Raw genomic sequence first — 12,469 nt, 5'->3', positions numbered from 1 at the left:
CGGGGAAGATGGAGAGGCCGAGGGGTTCGAGGGGGCTCGGAGAGTCCGAGGGGCTCGAGGTCGGAGCGCGCGGGGAGGCCGGGCGGCTTGGGGAGGCCGGGGCGGGTCGAGTGCCTCCAAAACAAAAGGGGAGCGAGAGGAAGAGGGAAATCCGCGGGGACGCCGGAGGGGATCGGCCGGACACGGGGTGAGGACTCGGGGCCGCGGGCAGGGAAGGGTGGGCGCCGAGGGCCCGCGGGCGGGTGCGCCTCGAACCCGCGTCTGCGCCGGCGGGGGTCGGCTCCATCCCCCGCTGCCGGCGATCCAAGTTTTCTGTCGCCTGTGGTTTTGTCGGCGATAGCCCTGGAGCCCTGGTTTGATTCATTGTGCTTCCCAAGTTTATTCCTCTTCTCGCCCCAGCCCCCAACTCCGCTGCGCCCGCCCACCCGCCCGCCGTGTTGGGTGGGAGAACTCCTTGCTTTCTCTCTCGGTTCCTGTCCTAGCACCCCATTCTTTCTCAGCAGGAGGGGGAGGCGGAGAAGGAAGGGGTGTGTGTGTGTGTGTAGGGGTGTGTGTGTGTGTGTGTGTGTAGGGGTGTGTGTCGTTACTTGGTTTTATTTAATTGCAGGATTTTGTAGCTTAATGCAATAAGGGTAAAGGTTTTTTTTTTTTAAAGCTATTTCAATAGTGTCTCATTCTTGTAGAGTTAGCCTGCAGCTGGGGTTTGGGCTGTGAGACTAAGATAATAGTAATATTGTAGTAATTATGGGAACTAGTTGAGATACGGTCAAGCTGAAGGCGATGTAAAAGTTTGGGGATCTGCATTTAAAACGACCGTCATTGCGATTTTTACTTAGAATGTAAATGTTTTTATGGTTAGAAAAATAGGCCGTTACTACTTGAAATGAGGTACCAAAGCCTCACCCTTAATATTATATTGGTAAAACGAGTAGTGAAAATAGTCTCCTTTTCGAAAGGACACAGCTGAGCACCCTGGTCAGTTGTCCCATCTTTGAAAACCTCTGAAAAGGGGGAGGGCGGTATGTGGATGCAGTGATTAAAGATACGTAATATATTTGCATTCAACTTATTTTTGTTGAGGTACAACGCAGATAATATTTTGATGCAGTTGTACTACAGAGTTAAGTTTTAAAACCCTGCAGTATTTAAACATATGAAACTTTTAAAGGAAGTTTGTGTTTCGGCATCTTTATGAGTGTGTTTTATGTTTGTGGCTCTCCCTGAAGGGGAAGAACTAGCTGAGCCTACTGTTAGTCTCTTGAACACTTCCGTGACCTAAATGTTGCAGAAATGGCAAGATCAAATATTATAAATCCTCCCGGAAAGAATTTCTTTCAGGTCCTTATCAAATAACCCAATTTAATAAGGAACACCAGAAAAGATTATTTAAAACACATGTTCCTTTTTAAAGGAGCCCACAATCCTGTAAGACTTAAATATAGGCACTGGATGGAAGGACCTGTACGTCACTCAGAGGTGATGGGTCACGAAGCATGTCCTGGGATAAACAAAGAAAGTGAATCCAAAGCTTAGTGTTTTGGTTTTGGACAAAGAATACTGGGGCAGACTCCTAGAGGAGATGTGGCTTTTGCCTCTTTTGAGGCCGGCAGTCCAGTGAAAGTGAATAATAAGTGTTAGATTAGGAGTGAATTTCCATGAATGCAGCAGTGATGAAGTGTCTGCGGAAAGCAGAAGTTAGGAGTGGCAGTGAGGATCATTAAGACGTTTCTCACTAAAACTGTTTCTGTAACACTCCATGCCATTGTGGGAATTACAGAACTTCATGTCCCAATTCTCAAAACTGGCTTCTTCAGCTGGTCAGATAACTTTTCTTGCTAAGAAGTTGAAGAAATTATCTAAATAACAAAATAGTGTTGTTAAAGCTGGCCCTTATTTAAAAAAATGTTGATTAGCTCCCACAGAAGAAATTATGTTGTATAGATATATATACTATAATGTAGTAAAAAATAATTTTGAAAATTGCCGTCCTGTCTTTGGATGTTATTTTGAGTCAGAGAAGTAGAACCCTAGTTCACGTCTCTCAAGATTTTATGGAAACGTTTTTTCCTGTCTTTTAAGGTGTCTTAATTTTGAGAAAACAATTAAAAATTGTCTTAAGGGTAACAAAAGATGTGATGTGAAGTGTTAATACAGTATGTGAGTCTTTAACTTTTGAAATTAAACATTTTCAATTTAGACAAGTTTTCACGTAGAATAAATCTTGTTTTAAATTTCAATGGCATTAAAAGTTCTGTTATTTTTATCATACTTGTGAAATGCATTTTTTTTTGCTTCTAAATCAGAAAAGTTTAGTTTTTGTAGAACTTTATTTTGCCTTAAAGCTCTAGTTTAAGAACATATTTTCATCACTGTTTCCCCTTACTGAAAGACCTTAAATAATTAGCAAAAAATTGCTGTGGGGGATCTTTGAGAATTTTTTTACTGATGCCTGTATAAATTATTTAAAATGCAAATTAAAAACATTGGGGCAAAGTAAGTGACCTTATTTGAGTGAATAGTAGTGAACTCCAGGAAGGTTATGAATGCAGAGCAGCATTCAAATATTAAGCTGCTTATGCGTCCTTGGAAGCGTCCTTGGAATGGAGAAGGGTGGAGAGCAGTCCCAACTCAGATTTAGGCGCACCTTTGTTTCCCTCTCTCACCACGATAGATTGAGAAATTATTTTTTTACTTCTCTAAACAGTGTGTAGTAGTCAATTATTTGAGCCCTTTATTGCTTTTTCTCTATACCAACATTTAGCAGCGTTTTTTTTTACCCCCGTTTTGTGACTACCAAAAGGCAACCTAGTACAAGAGAAATGAAATTTATATCTACCAAATTCTGGCATTAATTTCTAGGAAGTGTGCCAGATCGTCCCATTTAGAGCTGCATAAATGTGTTTCTGATTCTAAAGCAGCAGAGGAACCCCTCTGTTCCTATCTGTAACAATTGTATTTTTTTTTGCTGGGCTCTATGATGGAAGTAAAATCCAGATAAGCATATATAGTTCAACTTTTGGGTTAAATGAATTTCTTAGCAAATGCAATTAATTATAGTCTGATTTTCCTAAACAAAACGGTTTATAGACAAAAGTAGGAAATAGATGTTTTTGTCTGAGTGGCACTATTCCTGCTCTTCAGCAGTTGGAATCCTCAGAGAAAAACATTAGTGGCATCACCACAGTTTTCCTATTTTTAAAAACATGAAGGTGTTTCCTTACAAACTTTGTATTTAATTAAAATAATCCCATCCATATCTTATTGACGTACATTACCATTTACCGAAGACTCATTTTTCAGAATAAGAAAAGTGGGTAAAGTTATACGTTTGAATATTATCCAATGATAGGGGAAGAAGAGTGACATTACTGGGTACCTGGGTGGGTGCCACATGTTGGTAGGTATTATAATCTTTTTACAGATGAATTACATCTGGGAGAGGCTGTGTTCTGTAAGTTAATTTGCTAAACACCATGTGTTAGCCAGGCCTGAGCCGAGTGCTCCAATGCTTTCTCTCCTTTATTCTTCACGAGAACTGTTGAGTTGTAGTCCTATTTATATCCTCATTTTACAGATGAAACACTGGGAGTTTGCAGTTAGAGTAGCTTTCCCTGGGTCTCTCCGCCCACAAGTGGTGGCTGCTGGTTGGCCAGGCCTGAGGGACTCTGTTAGGATTGTGAGCTCCTAACAGCGTGCTGCCTCTGTGGCTGGAGAAACAGCAATCTTTAAAGTCTTAACCCGGTCTTCTGGAGTGGGAGTAAAGATCATGTACATGTAAATTACAGTGTCTGGGAAAATTTAAATAATCCTGTTTTCTGTTTGAATCTGACACTTTCAGATCATGAAGTTCCGATCTGGCCAACATAGTGTAGGTAAACATTTTAATGAATATACCAAAATTGTTTATTTTAAATTAATTTAGAATTAGTTAAGTAAAAATGTATAATGTGTGGCACAGTGATCGATGCTGTTTGTTTGTCAAGGATGTTCTTTAGTAACCTCTACATTTGTGGAGTTTTTTCATTGGTGACTTTTTTCTGGGGTTGATGTTGCTTATGAATATGTTTTTGTAGGAAGCAAGGAGTATCGTAAGGGAAAAACAAATTACACATTTCTGACACAGGTGTAAGCCCCTTGTAATCCTAGTATTTATAATCTCTAACACATTGCTCTTCTATAAATGTCTCTGAAATGAATGTGCTCATTGTCAGCAATTTAGAATTTTCCGTCCTGCTTTTAAGAGTTGACATATTCTCTTCTTTATTTGGGGCCAGTGGACCAAAACCAAGGCTTAGAAGAACCTACACAGCCGTGTCTGTGGGCTGTGTCTAGGATCTCCCTTCTGCCTCCACAGTTGATCTTAGAAGTCCTGCCGTCTGGCAGTTTGGATTCTGCTGTCAACTTAGGTGCCTGTCGTGTCTGCTTGTGACCGAAGCACTATACCTTTGGCTTTGCTGGACTGAAGAAAGAGCTCGAATGGTTTTATACGCGATAGATTTTTAGTAGGTTGTGTGTCTTCTCGTGAGAATTTAAGCACCATGAGGGCAGAAACTGTTTTACACGCTATTGCGCCCCCGGCGTCTGCCACAATAAATATTTATTGAGTGGAGGAACCAGGCATGTTAACTATTGGAGCATCAGTCAGCTGTCTGCTGTTTTCTTTGCCTTATGAAAGAACCTTACTTCAAGATCGCAGAGGACTTGAGACCAGGGAAGAACTTGGATTATCTTTGTTTTTACTTTTGTTTGCTTTATTTTAGATTACTGGTATTGTCAGACTTGGGCCAGAAAAAAGATTCTGCCCTGCCCTTTACAGTATTGAAGTGTTCTTTTTTCTAGATCTCAATCTTGTGTTCATCAGGACTTATCCTAAGTTCTGAAGACAGAAAATTGCTCAGGTGACAGAGAATGAGTGGGATTTATAAAAGATCCTGATTCCTGGTCCAGGAGCTCTACTGTATCTTTTACTAATCAGCTGGATTCATTGGGTGCTTTACAAAAGTTTTAGATTATGCTCTGAAACCGTTTTTAAAAACACATCTTCCTAATACTGCAGTGCCACTTATACAGTATGCCACCTTTCCTTTGACGTGCTATGCTGCCATTCAGATAAAGCATTTTGAGAGTGGCAGGTTTTTACCTTCACTCTATAAGAAAAGGCAACGTTTGGGTAAAAAAGGACAGTTTGCTCTTCCTCAGCAAGCTCCCCTTTTAAGGGGAAACACATACACACCCCCCCACACCCACACCCACACCCAGAGTCCAGTAAGCTCCAGTTGTGTGCTGTGGGTCTCAGAATAGTCGCAGGACAGCAGGGCAGAATCACCCAGAACTGGTTACGAAGGTGAATGCTCACCCCACCTCCGACCTACTGAATCAGACTCTGGGGGTGGGGCCAGCAGTCTGTGTTAACATGCTGTCCAGGAGCTTTTGATGCCTGCTAATGTTTGTGAGCCACTGCTTTAGAGTGTTTTAAAGGAAATGTAAGTCGTAGCAGGCAGAAATCAATCCTAAAGGGCAGAAGTATGTGTATGGTCTCTTCTTGACTACTTAGATTTGCTAATGAGATTGCCCTCATTTCAGGACTCTTAAATATGTTTTTCAGGATTTTTAGAGTCTTGGGAAGACCTCACGACTAACTACTTTTGAGTTGAGACCACTTAATTCTGTTGAATCCTGGTTTGGATTTTAAATGAGCAATGTTATGTTGAAATAGCAGTTTATATGGCTCCTGGACTTGTGGCTTTTGATAAATAACAGAAGAGTGTGTACATGTGAGTGCTTAAGGCACGCATTCCCTGGTGGTTTTATTTTGGTGCTGAAAAATTGGCTAGCTTATATGAGAGTCAGGGTGATTGCCAAGTCTTGAGGTGGCTAATGAAGCAGTGTTGCGTGCATTGATTCTATGCCTACTACTAAATTCCTATGTAAATTTAGTACATTTTGTTGTGCCTTTTGTCCTTTCCTTTTTTCCTAAGAAAAAGGCTAAATAAAAGTTAGAGTACAAAGATGGGATTAGTGGTGAACCTTATACCTATTATGTCTTACGCAGAATTAGACGCACCTCTTGGCAAATAGAATATATTAAGCTCGGGGACAAGGATTCTTTATTATTCCTTACGTATCTTAGGCCCCCCACACCTTCCTCATGCTACTATAGGAGATGGGCAGTCAGTAATTTAATGATTGAAGAAGAGTCTTTGCTCCTGCCGAGGTCCTGAAGGGAGTCACTTCCAAAGACTAAAGTAAATGGCTTTGTTGTGAGGGCTTCGTGCAAGGGGTCTTCAAATATGTGAAAGTTGTTACCAAGGTAGAGCGGAAGAATTAGGTTATAGACAGACGGAATTAAGTGTAACGTCTCAAAAACAGCGAGAAGGATGTGTCCACGTGAATGCCCACCCTGGTCAACTGTGCAGCTCTCTCAAGGTGAAAGTAATAGAGATGGGCGGATGGGAGAGCAATCTCTGGAACAATTTCTTTCTCCTTAAAACTGGTCAAGTGAGATTAAAGTTAGAGTTTACAGTCAGTTACAGACTGAGGCCCCCATTGAACGTGCTTCAGAGCGCCTGCCCAGAGTGGCTTCTCAGGAAATGTCGCTGAGTGCTTCTCCGGTCACTCCTCACTACACCATTAGGCTCCAGCCGTTGACCACTCTTCACTCTGGTCTTGTATTGGTCTCCCCTCCCCGCTCCTTCTGGTGGTTTCCATAGTATTACCACCTTGTGGTTTTAAATAGCCTTTTCCTGGTTATAATGAGATTTCACTTATTTTTATACGTTTATTGGCCAGTTGGATTCACTGTTTTACCAAGTGCACATATTGTTCTATCTGGTTTTTAAAAATTGATTGGTGGACTTCTTTGTATATTCAGAACACAAGTACTTTGTTGGTTATGTGCTTTACTACTGTCTCTCACCAGTTTCTCATATGCGGTTTCATTGACTCGTGATTTTTTTGATGAACAGAAGTTCTTAAGTTTAATGTAGTACAGCTTATCAGTCTTTTCCTTTGTAGTTGGTGCTGTTTGTGTCGCTCTACCCTGAGGTCATGAACAAATTCAATTCCTCTGTTATTTTCTAAATGTTTGATAGTTTTGCCTTTCACCTTTAACTTTATAATTCTCTTGGAATTGGTTTTGGTGTATAGTGTGAAGAAGGGATCCAATTTCATTAACATGTGGACGCCTAGTTGTCTCAACACCATTTGTTGAAAAGAACATCTTTTCCCCGTGCTCTGCAGTGCCGCCTCTGTTGGAAATGAAAGGTCCAGGAGTGTGTGTGTCTGTTTTTGCCCTCTGTTCACTTCCACTGGTATTAATCTGCTTAAATTATTGTAGCTTTTAGTAAGTCTTATCTCACTGTGGAACTCTTTCCACTTGGTTCTCCTGCAAGCGTACCTTGGCTATCCTTGACCCTTTGCAGATCCACACACGTTTTAGAATCACTTGTCAACTTCCAAAATAATTCCTACAGATGTTGTTTAGGATGACATTGAATGTATTGATCAATGTGTGGAGAATTGTTTCTAGTTTTGGGTTATTACAAATAAAGTCTATGAATATTTTTGTACGAGTTTTTGTGAGGATGTAGGCTTTCGTTTCTTCTGGCAATGGCTGGGTCGAGGACTGTAATGGCTGGGACATATGGTAGGCGTATGTTTAGCTTTTTAAGAAAGTGCCAAACTGTGTTGTAGAGCGGCTCTACCATTTTACATTCCCACCAGCAGTGTCTGCGAGTTCCAGTTGCTCTGTATCCTTGGGGCAACACTTAGTATGGTTTAAATTTTACCCATTCTAATAGATGTGTAATGGTATTTCATTGTGCTTTTAAATTTCTTTTCCCAAATGCCTAATAATGTTAAGTATCTTTTTATATGCTTGTTTGCCATCCATGTATCTTCTTTGGTATTCATATCTTTTGCCTATTTAAAATTTTTTTTTCTTATTGGTGAGTTCTTTATATATCCTGGACACAAGTCCTTTATCAGATACATGTTGTGCTTTCTCCCGTGCTCTGGCTTGTTTTTTGATTGTCTTAACAGTGTCTTGAAGAACGGAAGTGACAAATTTTGATGTCCCATTTATCAACTTGTTGTTATATGGATTGTGCTTCCTTGCTGTCATATTTAAGAAGTCTTTGCTGATCCTAGGTCACAAAGGTTTTCTCCCGTTTTTTTTTTCCCCTTCCAGAAGTTTTATAGTTTTAGGTTTTACATTTAGGTCTCTGATTCATTTTGAGATCGTTTTTGTTTATGGTTTGGGGTATGGATCCAAATGCCTTGCAGAGGCCTGGAATGAAGGTAGGTAGCTCCCTCCAGAGAGTGCTTTCGCTTCAGCCAGTCTGGGGTTCCCTTAAACCAAGTTCAAGGCTTGAGGTTTTTTGGACCACTCAGCTGTAATTCTGCCAGTGAGGTGGTTCGCTTCTGGTGTATCCTCGTCCCGAGCTGTGTAGCCTCTGGGCTCCGTATTTAGGTAGGGTTGACACTGGGACTCAGCTTTGATTCCTGTCCCTCTTCCCTGCCCGGTTGTGAAAAGGGAAGTTGGAAATTTCAGACTTGGCAGATGACTTCAGGGAAAAGGTTGTTTCTCTGCTTATTTCTCTCTTTGGATTCCTGATTTCACTTTAATTTTGGCCTGGTATTTCCTTATTGTCAGTTTCTGGTTGTTTTAAGATTTTTAAAGTATTCTACCCATCTTTCTTAGTCTTTTTCAGGGGGAGGGTTGGACCAAATAACATAGCCTGCAGTTAAGGAACCAAGGAAAATTCTTTTTGATTTCACTCCAGTGTCTAGAGTCTAGACTTGGACCTGCTGTCTCCTATAGTAGCCCCAGGCCACATGTGGCTGTTTAAATTAAAATTAAATGAAGTTGAAAGTTCTGTTCCGCACTCGCACTAGTCCCATTTCAGGTGCTCAGTGCTCACCTGTGGCGAGTGGCTATCACATTGGACAGTGCAGACATAGAACATTTTTCATCATCACAGAAAGTTCTATTGGACAGCACTGGCCAGACTCTGAGACCCTCACTGGGGACTTGCAGTGGGACATGGGTCAGCATTGGAGAACCACTAATACAGGTATCATTGCTGCTTAAAGTTTGACTTTTCCTGGAATCTGCCCACAGCTCCACAGATGCTTGAGGCCCTGTAATAGGCTTATTGTGAAGCCTTTCATGGGGGACAGTGTGGGTTCTCAGACTGGCGTGGGTGGGGAATGGGAAGCTGTGGTGCACTGAGTAGAAAACCACTAAGTACTGAGATTTAACTTACAAATATCTGCCGGTTTAACTGAGATTTAGTGAAAACATTATGTGCTGATTTGAATTCGTGCCCTTAGGGGGTCACGGTCTGACAGACAGGCGGTTGCAGTGCCCTGTGAGGAGTGCTTTGGGAAGCGGCTGGGCGCTGCAGGGGCTTGCAGGAGGGCTGCCCCACCCCTGGGCGGGATCAGTGGGAATTAGGCTGCTGCAGAGTGGAGGATGGGGAAGGGAGGGGAGCGGCTCTAGGTGGAAGAGCACCTGCAAGCTCCATGTTGGTGGGAATGTGCAGAGATGGGTTTACTGCACCTTAAATTAGATTCGAGTACCAAGAGAGGTGCCAGAAACCACAGATTTAAGAAAATATCATGAAAGGAAAACCTAAAATTCAGGATATTCTGTCCATTGACTCAGTGTTTCCTGTTAATTTGTAAGAGTGTTATTATTAGGGATGTGTGAGAACCTCTCTTGGTAGCTCACAGCCTGCCAGTCTTTGGAGGATAGGTTCACAGTCAGGATCGTAGGACATGCCGAAGCAGCCCCACCTGCCCCTTCTGCCAACTTGCCATGCCATAGATGGCCTGGCAGTTCCTGGGCACGTTTCAAGGACTCAGGGCATGGTGACTGCAGCCACTGCCTGTTGTCTCTTAGTCCAGGGAGGAGGTTCAGCTGCGTCAGTAAGGGGGCCGTGGCCGCTTAGGCTCTGTCAGAGAGGTGAGGATGACAAGGGACTGAGGGTTGATGTAGGGGAAGGGTCAGGGCCAGACATGGGTTGGTCATTTCAACCCTCTTCATGGCCGCCTGGGGAGTAGCATGCCAGCACTCGTCTAGCTTCGTTGTGGGATCAGAGAGCAAACAGAAGAGATGAAAGCTCAGTTTAACTCTACCAGAGTATGTATTTGAACTGGATAAACTACCTCAAAATGTAGTGTGTGCGTGTCTGTACAGGGCTTCTCACACTTTAATGTGTACATACGTCACCCTGGATCTTGTTAAATTTTAGGTTCTGATTCAGCCTGTCTAGTGTGGGCATCAAATCTTGCATTTTTAGCTGGCTCACAGGTGATGCCAGTCCATGGACCCCACTCTGAGTAGCAAGGCATTGGCTTTCACAGTATGGGTCGTAAGATGGCATTGCCTTAGTGTGGAAGTTGAATAACTTGGGGAGTACAGTGCTTAAGGGTATGGCCTTGGGGTCAGAATCTGACTTTGTGATCTTGGGCTAGTTTGTTAACTTCTCGAATCTCTGTTTCCTTGCCAGTTAAATCGGCCAAATAATGGAACCGTAGGCTGATGAGAGAATTAAATCATACATGATGTGTGAAGTTCTGATGTTCACTAGTGCCTGGCCTTAGGAAGTGTTTCACAAAAGATAGTAATTATTACAAGTAAACATTTACATTAAAAGTTTGCCAGTTTTCACAGTTCTCGATCTTCCTTGCATCTTTGCTCAGTTTGTAAAATCGTAGCTCAAAGGGAATGGGATATTTCCTTCATTTACTGCTTTACACATGGAGAGAATCAAGGCACATGCTTGCTGGCTCCCTCCCTCCCTCCCATCCGTCCATAAAGTAAAGGGCTGGGACCATGATGACCAGCCTTCTCGTGTGGGAGTACTTCACCATACTACTTTGGAAAGTCTGTCTGGCACGTGGACAAGTATAGAAGTTATTAAGCCTTTCTTACACATTAAAATGAGAGAAGTAGGTGTTTGTATTGGGGGCTGCCAAAGACTCAGAGGACTTTAGGGAAATAGAACTTATTTCCCTCTGGATGAGTGTCCTTTCACTTTCTCAGTTCGTTGATGCCCGCCTCTTCCTTTCTCTTAGGATCAGAAAGTGCAGTGCTGTGTCTTCATGTAGATTTTTTAAAATCATCTTTTTTTTTTTTTTTAGTTGCCAGTAGTAAGGATGATGGGAAACTATTTTGTACTAAGCATTTTGAAAGATGCATAAATGGGAATTTTGTGTCACATTTTCTATTACATGGATATTATATGTAATCATTGAAGTTAAAATATGAATCTTCAACTTTGTTTTAAAACTTTGTGGGAGTTTTCAGACATATGCAAAAACAGTGTTTTAAGGAACCCCCTATGTATTTATCACTACCTTCAAGAAATTATCATTAATTAATATTGTTAACTCTATTCAGGGATGCTGGATTATATCTAGCAGATGTGAATGCTCTTGCTTTGGGGACATATATGTTAACATGGGACAGATATTGTGGCCCCTGCTAAAAAGTGGTATAAGAATTCATGGCACATTTCTTTAGGAAGGTGGGGAAGGGATCTGTAGCTCTGTGGCTTTTCCAAGGCCATGTGGTGAGTTCTTGATGCCGCAAGGCATCCAGTAGTTAAGCAAAGCCATGGAGTCTCCCCACAGACTTGGAACCCATAGCAGAAAGGTTCTTTCTTTCCCTTCCTCCCTTCCGTCTGTCTGTCTGTCTCTTTCTGTCTGTCTCTTTTTCTTGTACTTGAGTCAAAATCAACGGTAGCTTGCTTTACTTTGCTGTATTGGTTTAATGCTCCTGATAGCAATACCTGTCTACTTTTTTGAGTCATTAAGATGGAGAAACATGGAGCTTTAATACATCAAGGTTCATCAGAGAAATATGCTTAATATTAGTCTTTTTCAAAAGACGATTTTATTAAGCGCTGAAGAGATAAAAAGGAAAATGTACGAGATGTGTGTAAGGTATGGATGAAGAGTGCTCTGAGCACCTGGAGGAAGGTCACCCAAGTCCCCCGTGAGGCTCTAGCTCAAGGGCTGGCAAACTTTCTCTGTGAAGGCCCAGGCAGTAAATGTTTTAGGCTCTGCGGTCCACACATGGCCTCTGTCACAAGTACTCAGCCCTGCCGTTGTAGCACGAAAGCAGCCATGGACCATATGTAAAGGAATGAGTTGTCTGTGTTCCAATAAAGCTTTATTTCTGGAACCTGAAATGTGAATTTCATGTAATTTCAAGTGCAAATAAATGTTGTATTCTTTTTTTTTTTTTGATTGGCTCTGAGCTAACATCTGTAGCCACTCCTTTTTTTTCCTCCTTCTTCTCCCCAAAGACCCCCAGTACATAGTTGTATATTCTGGTGGTAGGTCTTTCTACTTCTGCTATGTGGGACGCTTCTTCATCATGGCCTAGATGAGCGATGTTAGGTCCGCGCCCAGGATCTGGACTGGTGAAACCGAGGGCCCCCGAGGCGGAGTGCACGAA

At 42.1% G+C, this 12,469-nt stretch overlaps 1 protein-coding gene across 43 annotated transcripts in view; it reads left to right on the top strand.

Moving 5' to 3' along the window:
* The window catches only part of PTK2 (protein tyrosine kinase 2), a 279,891-nt gene that overhangs the window by 573 nt on the left and 266,849 nt on the right, over nt 1–12,469 (top strand). The window lies entirely within an intron of this gene.

Source organism: Equus caballus, chromosome 9 (assembly GCF_041296265.1).
Source record: "Equus caballus isolate H_3958 breed thoroughbred chromosome 9, TB-T2T, whole genome shotgun sequence".
NCBI classification, from domain to species: Eukaryota; Metazoa; Chordata; class Mammalia; order Perissodactyla; family Equidae; genus Equus; species Equus caballus.
Note: the sequence above shows the minus strand (reverse complement) of the source record. Positions and strands in the feature narration are given on the sequence as shown.